Source organism: Athene cunicularia (genome assembly GCF_003259725.1).
Source record: "Athene cunicularia isolate RWA chromosome 11 unlocalized genomic scaffold, athCun1 chr11_part1, whole genome shotgun sequence".
In the NCBI taxonomy this organism is placed as follows: domain Eukaryota; kingdom Metazoa; phylum Chordata; class Aves; order Strigiformes; family Strigidae; genus Athene; species Athene cunicularia.
In genome coordinates, this window is record NW_020799113.1 from 10,594,618 (window position 1) to 10,607,360 (window position 12,743).

Consider the following 12,743-nt stretch of genomic DNA (forward strand, 5'->3'; position numbering starts at 1 on the left):
GTAAAAGTACTAATACAAATTTTCGCTTTCTGCTTTATGACACCTACAATATCTTGGCCCAACAAATTAAGGTTGACATTTAAAAATTACTAAGAAGCCTATTTCTCCTGTCAGTGCAGGCCCAGAGCATCCATCATTGCTGGTGAGCACTGAGTGCACACACTGAGGGGAGAAGAGACCCTTAAAGGTTTGAACATAAACGTTGTCTACAGATAAGTCAGGGAAGCATGAGGAGCCATACCCTGTTAAAGTCACAATCATCGTTTGTAAAGCAACAAATCAAGTGTATTTGCTATTTACATCTGAGGAAAGTTATAATAATAAGCCATAAGGAGAAAAGAAAATGCATAAGAGGAAAAAGATGCCTCTTCCAAACTTAGTGTATCATCACAAATCTGTTAACTCTATGTAAGAGGCAACCTAAGGGTATCAAGTTTAAAAAGCACAGAATCAATAAAAAGTCATTAAAAATCAATGTATGAACTGGTTTGCATGCCCTCAGCCATCACTCCGAGGCACTAATGCTCTAATAATTCTCAATTGATATGCACAGAATATGCCAATTTAAATTTATTGGAGTACTTCAAATTTTTAAGTGCTTAACTTTGGAATAGATTGGCTTTATGGGGCCAAAGCAGGGAAGAATGATCAGAAATGTTTAGAATGCTTTACATTTTCAGTAATTTGAAAGAGATTAAAGGAGTAGACTTATGAAATTAAGAATGATTTAAAAATCATTGGATCACTTCAAATTGCTAGAAATGCTTGAATCGTAAATAATATTGGTAGTTAGTACACATCCATGAAAGGGGTCTATCCTTACATCAATGCCCAAATGAAATCTCCAATAGCATGAGACAGTTGTACACCAAAAAAATAAAAGGGAACCGCTTGCATGCGCACAGAATACGGAGTGGTTTCAAGCACAAGACAAACCTTTACTACTGAGAATCCCCCAAGTCTCTCCAGATTAAATTAATTTCAAAAATTTAATATGACTTGAAAATGACTCTCCAGTTAGAAATTCTGGTTGGTACTCATTTTTATTTCTGGTAGACCATAAAACTTTTTTCTTTTCTTTTTTTTTTTTTTTGAAAAAGACTCCTGTGCAAACATTTGGAAATGCATAGAAGCCCAGAGCAGAGGGCAAGCCATGGTCCCCGGGCGTGGAGTGGATCGGAGCTATGAGGGAAGCTGCAAACTCGGACACTGTGGGAGAATCCCAACCCCTTGGAAACCCTGACCTGTCATTCAAGCTCCTACTGATTCAAGATTTTTGCCTTCGGTTTTAGAAATCTTCTATAAGTACTGTAGATGCTATTTGCTGTACCCCGAAGTCTGTCCCTGGAAGGGTTTGGAGCACAGTGCCTCCTGTGTTTCTTAAAAGCAAATGCACAGCTGCATTTACTTTTTCTTCATATTTACTCCTGGAAAATATACCTAGAGGGGAAAATTTAAGAAGTGGTATTAACAGCTCAGTACAGCCAAGATAAAAGCTGGAGAAAACAAGGCATTAAAAAGGGTTAAGGTAAAATAATAAACTGTTATTAAGCCTATTAACAGTTTTAAAACATCATTGTTTATGGCACGATAGAGCTTGGCTTTTTATGGGTGTTTCATTCGTACATTTTACTTATTCTGCTACTATTTAACAATGCTGTGGATCTCTGCTTTAAACCCCCTCAGTAATGGACTGATTTAATCTGAACCTGCTAACCCTACTTTTAAAATAACGTTGCAACAAAACAGAGGTTAACATTTCATAACTTCAAACCGCAAGCAAAAAGGCTAAAATTTTATGAGGGCCCTCAAAAATAATACCCGTTTTATTAAGTATAAAATACACAGAATTAATCTCATGTCTTCATTCAGCATTTGCTTGGAAGACGAAGGCACTTTAAAAACCGTCTCCATTTTCTTACCTCTATCTGCCTAAATAGCCGGTAGCTGCCATGCCCCTGCTTTTGTCTCTCCCCAGGGAAGGCTGTGCTGTGCGGTGGTGCGGGCAGGGGACCATCCCTTGCAGTGCCTGGTGACACAGCCCCCAAAGTCCACTCTTGAATTCAGGACCATGCGCCGCACTCGAGTGACCACGACATAATAGAGCAGTCTTTTATTAATGTTACAAAAATTCTGGCAGGAGTAAACAATCAACATTTTATGGATTTTGGTTTATAATTTAACTTCTTTCACAACACTATTACTTACTGCTACCTCTCTGCAATTCTTTCTCTACATATTATCTTCCGCTTGCTAGATCTTAGCTGAGAAAAGAAGGGGGGAAAAAAAACCCAAAAAACTTTTATCCAGTGAGACACTTTATCAAGAAAATTCTACAAGAAATTGGTTGTTACCTGCGGATAACAACTGGTTTGTTAGTTAATGGCTAGAGGCAAAGCCAAGGCCAGTTAATGCTCCAGCTGTCCAGTCATTAACTGCAGTAAAGACTGATTTTGAGGAGGTTATTGCTGTGATAAAATATCCTCAAAAGATTATAACAGCAATAGTGTACAGAAAAAAAAAGTATTAGTGGCTATAGTGTGACTGAATGGCTGCATTTGAAAAATTGGTCATTCCCTGGCGGTTCATAACCGATTTTCCACCAGTCAAAAAGCAAGTTGTGCTCTGTTAGGTTTATTGTACAAGGCAATAAAAATATTGGCCAGGTTAAATTGTCAGCGTGTTATGACATTAACCATTCTTTTACTGTGCTTAATTTAAGTGTTACTATGATTCATTATGGAAAGAAACTGTCCTTTGCAAGTAAACAGGCATTTCAGCACTGAGAACAGATAGCAATAATAAATCTGAATGCAAAATTAAATTTCGCTTGATAGCTTCCCCCCCCCCGCTTCATAATGAACACCTTTTTTCTTTTTTTCTTTCTAGAAATACTTCAGAATTCTTGGCTATTTAGTTTGCAAGATTGTCTTCCAAAGTTTGCATTATTGATGTGATGCCTGGCAGCTGTACTCTAGTTAAGAGTGTGACAGCATTTCCATTAAAAAACCTTTTTGATGGTTAACTTGGCCATCAAAAGTCGCCTTGTGTTTCATTTGGCATGCAGTTTCGCAGACCTTAGTGCAGATCTGAACCATGTGAGCCGTTCTTCTCTCTCATTCTGTTGGTTAAGGTCAGAAATGAGCATGCAAAAATGTGCACACGCAATTTCTGTGCACATGATTCTGTAAATCTGGATGTGTTTTTATTAAATTGCAGGAAAATATGTGAAGTCCTGCAGATTTCTGTGTTAATTTGCATGCTTTTATCATAAAGGCTATGTGCTATCATAGTAATCTTAATATACATTGACAGACTACACCATAACCACTCCAAAAAGCCATTAGGGTTTATTTTATAAATGTATAATAAGAATTCTCGGCAGATTCAGCATTGCACAACTCAATTTTTTTATTATTATTATTCACTGACACCTGTAACAGAAGTGGAGCCATTACGTGTGTAAAGCAGCAGACAAAAGTTTTCCACAGAATCTGGAGCAGTTAGGCTGAAATTTTCACTGAAATTTAACGGTTACCTAAGTCTAAGACATTGCTCTGAAAATTCACATCTAAAAGACCAAATGAGCAAATTTTACTGTGATCTACTGGCATCATGGCTCCACTGAAAACAATATTTAAGCACTCCGGGGTTTTACCATAGTTTCAATTTCACTCTCGCTCCAAGAACACCTGACTGTTATGCCAGTGAGCCCTGTCCATTATGATGAGGGATTTTACAGGCATAAATGACAGTACAATTCATTCCACTGTATCAAGGCTTTGCAGGAATCTCCAAGCAGTCACTTACCACATGGCCCCTGTACACTGCAATATTAAATCCCAGGGTCTTCCACAGTTAAGGCTGCCTTCAATTTCCTAGTCATTCTTTAGGGACTGCTAAAGTTAAACACTTTTTTTTTTTTTTTTTTTTTTTTGAGTGAGTGAATTGTTAGCTTTTTTGCTACACTGAACAATTACATTAAATTATTATGTCCAGACTTCTAAATGTAGTCTCAGAACAGCCTCCAACGGCAGAGTTGCACGCAGCCTCCCACAAGCGCAGTGCAGACATGTGCCAATGCTGTCAGTGATACCAGCAGAAAAGGTCAGCGAGCCCACCAAAATGGCCAAGAATGTATATACAGGTACAAACGGACTTTGATTTGTGAAAGCCAAGACTTGGAATCCGTGACGCTCACTTCATGATACCAAAATATTCCTCAGATGTGGTGACTCTGTGATATAAAATCATACTGTTATAACCAAAAGCTTCTGCGTGTGCATTCACAAACACACACACATATATATAATGCATGCATATATATATATTTACATGTGGGGGGTTATATGTGTATTTTTAATATATATATATATATATATATAAAATAAATGCATTAGGTATATCTAAGATACACGCACATATACATGTATACATGTGCATTTGTGAGCAGACAGAGATCCTGAAGGACTCAACATATGCTAATACCCAGGAGCCCTTCAAGCAGGTGCTAGTAATACCACTTCAGTCATGGGCCCACTTTTGCACAGAGGGGTTAAGTGACTTGCCCAGTGCCATAGAGCAAATCAAGGGAAAAGCCGGGAACAGCTCATCTGAGCTGCAGCTCAGTCTCCTGGCCTGGTCACAGACTAAACCTGTGTCATGTCACCCCATGCTGCCAACCACATCCCCTCCTTAAAGTGCAGCCAGTAAGGACTCAGCTCTGGTATAAGCCATGCTACTGTGCATAATCAGACACACAGCCTATGAGTGAAGTGTATGTCTTATAATTAGGTCCACACAAATTCTGAAACTTCAAAATACAGTTTAGAAGGGTTTCCAGTACATCTGATGCCACAGGCATCACAGCTCTGCTTCTGGACTTACCAGCTGCTGCTCCAAGGCTTGGGCCAACTGTTGCTGCCAAAGGATACTCAGATGGTGTGTGAAACTGGAATGTGGAGAAAAGAGTTATTCGTCATCTTTGATGTTGGAACTTCAAGGGAAGCACGGGCTCCTCTCCCAGCCGTCGGCATGCTCGGACACCATCCCTACCTTGATGTTTGGCCTGCTGTTGCTATGACTTGGTTTGATTTTAGGCATCAGTTGGCTGTAAAAGGGTTATAAACATGGCACACTAAATCACTACCCAAAATGAGGAGTGCACAACTATCTTTATGTGTCTGTTCTCTATTGGATTCCAACTCTTTCCAGATGAAGATACAAATGGATTATTCAATTTAATTTTTTAACTCTTAAATACGACCTTTTAAGATGAAGTGATTCCAGAGGGCTACCAGATGATTTGCCATTATTTCAGTGCTGACGGCGTACGGGCACTGCTAGTGTGAAGGGCAGAAGCCTTCAGGGCAAGGTTCAATATTAAAAGGAACATAGATTTTACCCAAGGACACCAAGATCGGCTTTTACGTTACCAAAAAGTGTAAGAGGAATTCTTATATAGAAGATCAAGATTATCTTGGTTTTAACACTGAATTTTCAACAAGATTTTAAGTAATTTTGAAATAGAGGATTAGAGGAAGGGGGGAAGCAGGCAGCCTCCCAAACTGCTTGTAGTCCATCCTGATGTCTTTTGTTACTATGTCCAGAATAGATGGACTTTTGACCTGCATAATATCACTTGAGGTTCTACAGATTCATCTGCAAAACTATAAAAAATCCAGGTATTTCTCCTGCAATCACATCTCTCTCTACTTTGGACATGCTGCAGGACACTAGCACTGGTGGCACCAGTCAGTGATTTCTTGCAACAATCATTCTGCTTCTGGGCTAGGAATCGCTGTGTCCCCAGATAACGAGACACAAAGAACTCACCATTTCCAAATGAGAACGGGCACTGGCACCAGCACCAGTGCTCTTCCCCATATCTTCTCAGTACAAGCAGTTTATCTACCCTGACCACCAATAAAGACAGTCTTTTTTCAAAATACTTTGTGAAATCTGTATTAGACATAAGGTCTTGCAGTCCTTTTCTACTTTCAAGAGAAGAGTCAGGCTCATAGTCAAAATCACCTTCAGCCAAACCCCCACTGTCAGACAAGTGCATCATTGTGGATTTTGGATTGATGAACTACTGTATTTTAGTTTTTCTGCCAAAGCAACATGGGTCTCATCAGCAGGAAAGAGAATAGAGTGAGACAGAGAAGAAAGGCAGCACAACACACTACACCTATGCAAGGGCTGCCAACAGGAAAAAGGGCACTCTCTCGAAGGGCAAAGACACAGATGTATTCGAAGGACAGACAAAGGCGCACGAGAGAAGAGAACAGAGGTGGTACTCAGAAAGGCATGTTAACAGGTAATGCTTCTGGAGGCTTTTGTGGAGAGAAAATGCGGGCAAGGACTGAGCAAAAAATGTCAAGTTTTATGATGCACACACCAAGGCAGCAGAAAGAGCTTCACCAATTTTCTAGCAAGTGGCTCATGGCACAGAGACTGTTGAAGTGACACGATACGTGAACAAATCTGAAGAGAGCAAGCTTGAGGGGGAGGCTCTTCCCATGTCTATGCATCTTTTTTGATTTTTGGCAAGAACGGGTATTTTTGGGTGATAGCATTTCTGACGATGACCTCATCAGGTAACAGCCTCTAGCCTGTGGGTCTCTGACTCTCCCCGGCTTCCTTTCCATCCTGCTGAAACATTAGACAGCAGCATTTCCCACCTGGGGTCACATCCTCCGCCCGCTTTGGAAATGCCCTTCCCTTGCCCTGCGCTCTCCCCCGCCCAGCCTCTGCTGAGAGCCTGCTGGCACCGAGAGCACTACAACTGCCTCCCTGAGCTACGTGTGCCCTGTCCCTGGGTTTGTGCTTCTAAACTGGCGTGTTTGCATTCGTCCACATCTATCAGTAGAACAAAAGAGAAATACGCACTACCAGTGAAACGCATCCCTATGTCTTCTAGAACCGCTTAATTGCACGCACCATATCTTTATTGTTCAGATCTGCTTGTGTGATAGCCATTACATATCAGCATTCAAAACTCCTTAAAACAAGGTTTATAGGAATTTAGGTTTAGTACATGTAGTACTCTTACACACAGACACACACCCATGTGCACACACACACACACATGCAAAGGTGTACTTTCAGGGGGAGAGAGGTTTAAGACTGAAAACTTATTTTAACTTAAAACTTATTTGATTTAAGACTTAAAGAGTTTAAACCAGATTTATTTTGGGTGATGAGTATTTCTGACATCTAAGGGATAAATATTTTCTCCTGTTTTAACATCTTTTCCCTTTGATTTTCTCACACATGTTGTATTTAACTAATAGAGTACAAATACCAAAACAATGGAATATCCAGGATTAACTCAGCAAATGCCATTAGATTTTGTGCAGGCATAGTATAGAAATGGCACAAAAAACTTTGGATTCTTAAGGATCATTTCCAGTGATTCATTTTCAAAACTAAGGGATTTTTAATACTTGAAAAATTCAATATATTTCACAGAGTCATTACATTTTGTACAGTTCTGAAATAATGCCAATTTTGCAACTTAATTTGTTAAAATGATAATAAACGAGAAAGCTGTCACTTGACAGACAAAAAACTAGCTCTTTTTTCTGTTATCTGTTTTGCTGTAAGGTTAATTCTTTATATTTTATATTTAAATTAATTCGGATTTCTTTCATAATAGGGGGCTTACTATATTATGGAATTAGCAAAGCAATGGGCAAAAAAGGCAGGAAGAGAATGAGGGGGAGGGGAGAGGGTAGGAAGACATCAATTAAATAATTTTTTTGTCAAAAATCAGATATGCACATATTTTAGTTTGGAGAGCATATGCTGCTCTTGATGTGGATCCAAAACCAAGGCAGCATTGAACAAAATAAAACCAGCTCTGTAATTATTAGCAGAGACATATTTGTGAGGGCCATTTCCTGTAGAAAATGCCACTTTTATTTTCCTTCCTGTATCCAACTCAAATCCCCTTAGCAGAGAAGGGACAAAGTTACAGCGTGCATTTAAGTATTAAGCCATAACTTACATTGAATTTTTCACCAATTGCCACGTACCTTGGAAAGTCCTGGAGGGCCTGTGGCCCGCTAGACCAGCTGGAGGTCTTCTCCCATTGTATCGGCCATGTTCACGAGCTTCAAGGAAAGCATGAAAATGAGCCAAATTGGACAGTGGACACAGTCTATAATCACTTTTTGGCCTGGATCAAAGCAAAGATATCTGAGTGAAGCATGAAGGTATCAAGGACAGCAAAAGCCATGAGTGAAGTGCAAAGCCATCATCTGCCACACTAGATGACAAAATAATTCAGACTCCATTAGCAGGTTTCACATAGACATTATAGCCTGCAGGAATTAACAAAGTATGAGATGACAGAGAGGAATAAAGCTTGCAGTATTTCTCTATAAAGCCATAGAAAATATATGGGGAGTGATGACCGAAAAAAGCTCAATCTTGATTTGAGAACTGTTGGCCATCTCACTTTTGGGGATGTGTTTTGCACCAGTGCTAAAGAAAGAGAAGGAGATACAACTAGCTTAGCTCTTAATCAAAAGAAAATTAGTTACTTGGGCAACTATTTGTAGGGTAGGGAAGGGGGGAAAAAAGGCAACGAGAAAGTCGCTATTCAGTAGAATAAGAATAAAGCCATTTGGCAAGCAGGGGCAGACACCAGTTCTTGGTGATTAAAAGGCTAAATTATGTTTTGGGGATTGCAAATCTGTGCTTGTATCAGCATCTGAAAGCCATTTTCAAGCTCTTAAGACTCATCGTACAACTGGCTTTTTAATTTTGCAAACATGTATGAACAGAAATACATAAGGTTGCCCATAGCAAGCTAGTAGAAGTAGTATTTTTATCAATATTGTCAGAGTGAATTTAAATGTTGCAAAAAGCATATGTTCTCCCTGGCTATTATTTTAGACTGTTTGTTACCATTTGCTTCTCTTGCTGTCCTATTTGTCCTTAAGATGGGAGGTAGGAGGATGAAGACTTTTCATAGAAAGCCAGATAATCCCTCTTGTTTGCTCCTTTGTAGGGGCACATAAACTCATGAGTCTGCAGTTACCAGGGACACTAAGAAATTACAGTATCAGACACCTACAGTAACTTCTCTAACACTATCCCTCCCCATCACCATGTTGCCATCACGCTGTCTGTGATGCCTGCACTTAATATATGCCACAGAAGATTCTTGCATGCCACTGATGTGGCCCTCATCTCCTCGGTGGCCCACAAAACACAGATGATAATTTTCCAAGGAGAAGAATTGGGGATAGCTCTTCCATATGACCTCCAGGTTCGCGGTTCAAAACCCTTCCCAGTAGAGTAAAATGTACTTACCTCTTTCATGTACATTCACTTCATGCGTCTTGAGTCCAACGAGAAAAAATATCCAAACATCCAGAAGAGTCATAACGTTTCTGTCTGCATGGTGGCTTGATCCACAGGGCTCTGCGGAGCCCAGAAGGAATCCTGCTAAATCTGAGGTTATATTTATGTCAGTACAGGAGAAGTCTCACTGATGAAAACTCTCTGAAAGAATCAAATGAGAAAGCACCACCTTTTCTGCATTCAAATTGCCCCAGAAATTTGGAAAACAGCTCTTAAAAAGGTAGATTTAAAATTCCCACCAAACCCATTTTCACACTTTCTAAACTGCAATTTAATATTATTTACACTATGGAAAAACCCCACAGCCCCCATAAGCTCAGGGAGACACAGCATTAGTCATGGTGCAAATACATACAAAGACACGACCCCTGCCCCAGAGAACTTTTTATCAGCCCCTAATTAACCTCTTCTTGATCCTTGAAGCCAGAATAATCAATGGGTCTCTCTATTCTGACTTCAGATTCATTCAGCTGGGGGAGGAGGAGGATCTATGGAAAAATTATCTTAAAAAATATGACTTCTGAATTACCTTCTATGTGGGACAGCACTCTAACAAACAATACCAGGTCTGCCAAATCACTCCTGCTCTAAATAACCAACTTGCCATGTACAGCATCTGCTGTCTGGAAGGTCTTTCATTTGTTTTTACTATTATGAATAGTAAAGAATTCAATATCACATGAATGGGAAGATTCTAGAAAACTTAAATTAGCTTCTTTGCAACTTGATGAATGATTGACTGTTATAAAATATAGTAATATACTACAAAAATCTGACTTTATTGTGGTTAACCCCCATGTAGAGGGTTGAATAGGAATGTTCTCCACCCTGAATAAAATGTCTATTGACATACTGGCTAAAAAAGCTGGGATTTTCAAAAGGCCCATTGACTCTCAGTATAAATTCAACTCTTAACGAACCTTAAGCATGTCTGAACATCAAAATTCCAAACTCATCTCTGTACAGATAGTGTATCTAAATCCAAATTGAATTGGGTAGAACCCCCCCCATGGCCGTTTAACCCATAACGCCTTCCTCTACTGTCTGTTATAATGTACGGATTGCTTTTGTTTGAGGAAAGGAGGCAAGAAAACACTCCTTGTGAGCACTCTCAGCAGTTCGGCGGGAGGACAGAGCCGGCTGCATGCGTTGCTGGATGAGTACTTTGGAAGCTTAGCACAGGAGAAATAGGATGACATCAAGGGCAGTGACTGGGTAAGTATAAGAGCAGGTATGAAAAGAGAGAGGTGGTGTAATTAAGGGATGAAGTGAAGTAGTGGTGCCCCATGGATTTTAGATAATAGATGTCATTAAGGGTGATTCAGAAGATTGAATTGTACAACACAAATCAGTGTGGAAGCTGTGGAACAAACCAAGTAGAGAGAAGCATCACTTCTCTACTTACCGTAGAGAAGTGTTGGTGTGCTTTGTGCACTGCCATCTCTAAAAGGGACTGAGCTAACAAGAGAGATGATTAGTTTTCTAGGGGCAGAGGTTAAGGATGTTAGCGAGAGGGTTGATATGTTATAGTCAAGAGAACTGGGAATGAATCCTGTATTTGTGCATGTGGAAATTAAATGATAACAGAAAGGCAGCAAGAGATGTTTCAAAAGGTTTGGACTTGAAAGGAGAGAAAACTACAGTTTTGGTACTGTGCTAGTTCTTCATAGAAATTCCGAAGTAAATCTTGGCAAACGCCCACACAAGTGGCTTTTTGGCTGGCATCATTTGCAAATGTTAGATTAAGGTAGTGAAATCTAACTGGCTACAGCTTTGACTTATAGCAGAGAAAGCTGGGGGACACAGGGACAGACAGCACATTACACGATTTTGAGGCCAATCTCATTTTATAGACCACCTTTGTACTTCAGGCTAAATAAAACGGGTTACAAGCAGTGTGTCAGGCATCAGCAGGGAAGTCAGTGGCAGCCCACGACAGCTATCGTGCTCAGCAATGTGTGTTATATCATGGACATCAACATAATTTATAAGAGCAAGGTAATTGTTGGCTAGAAAACTGCAATAATCGCCTTCCTTTTCTGAGAAGGTTTTATTGTCTCCAGCATCTGTTGTCTGAGACTGGGGCCAAAGCTTCCACTTGCCTCTCTTCTTGAATCTGCAATGCCTTAGCACAGCCACCGGTTATTGGGCCTCTGAAGGTAGCAGAGCAGGTACAGATGCTGAAAACCGCCCACTCCATTACGTATGCTGATCTTCTCCTGACATCATCCTTCAAAGCATGCCATTAGCACCGAATGTGGCTACCAGCTGTGCAGCTGCAGCCCAGGACCAGCGCGGCACTTCCCGGTGCTACACAGCAGCTCTCAGAGCAGAGCCGGAATACAGAGGGGAAGCAGAATAGTTTCTGTGTCGTCTCAGACGCAAGACATGGCTCAAATATATCTGAAAGAAGGCATGCGATGCAGCTCAGAGAATCAGAGAAATCTTAAGCATTTTAAATTAGTTGACAAGCCAACTTGGTAAACTCAGTTCTGAATAGAAAGTCATTCCTTAGCTTGTCATCCTCTTCTCTCATCTCCCTCGACAGGAAAGGCCACCAAGACAAAACTACAGGTTGTCCATTTGCTTCTCTTGCGATTCTCTTTGCCAGCCAAATAGGACTCTGGGGTAGAGATGTCCTGGTCCTCTGCTGCAACTTCATAGCCTATATAGGAACTGCGTAGACTATGTATGAACTCATGGAGCAGAAAGGAAAAAGAAAGCTTGACAAAAGTCAAAATTTAACCCAGAGAAAATAATACTTTGTTTACCAAAGGATGGAAAACCAGGAAAAAGGTAGCACAGCTGGAAAACGCAATACTGAATCTACCAAGAGAAATAACATGATGCAAAAGCAGGCAAAAAGAGAAGACAATGAAAAGTAATAAAAGCTTTAAATCTTGCTTTGATCTTTAATGCAGGCTAAAGATGCTGTGGAACAAAATAAAAGGGTTCTAGAGGTGGGGAAAAAAGGTCAAGAACAGCTTTTAAGGATAAAGTCATACCAGAATGCAAATCTAAAGGTGAACCTGAACACTGGGGCTGGAAACACTCAGAGTCTAATCCTGCATTTGGAGCCACATTTTGCATGTGCTTTAAGACCTTTTATGGTTAACTGAATTTTGGGGTCAGCATGATGTTAGAGTTGTGATCCAATACCATAGTTTTAGTCTAAGAAAGCTAAACATGAGATTTTACGGAAGCATTTTAATGCTCAAAAATTAAAAATCAGATTTAAAAAAACAGTTATTTTAAGCAACTTTAAGAACTGAGAAGTATGTTTGAGGGTAAAAGTGTTGCAAATTCCAAAGAGGGAAGAAACAGCTAAGACTTTTAACATCCATTTCTATTTTTTCAACCAAATCCCC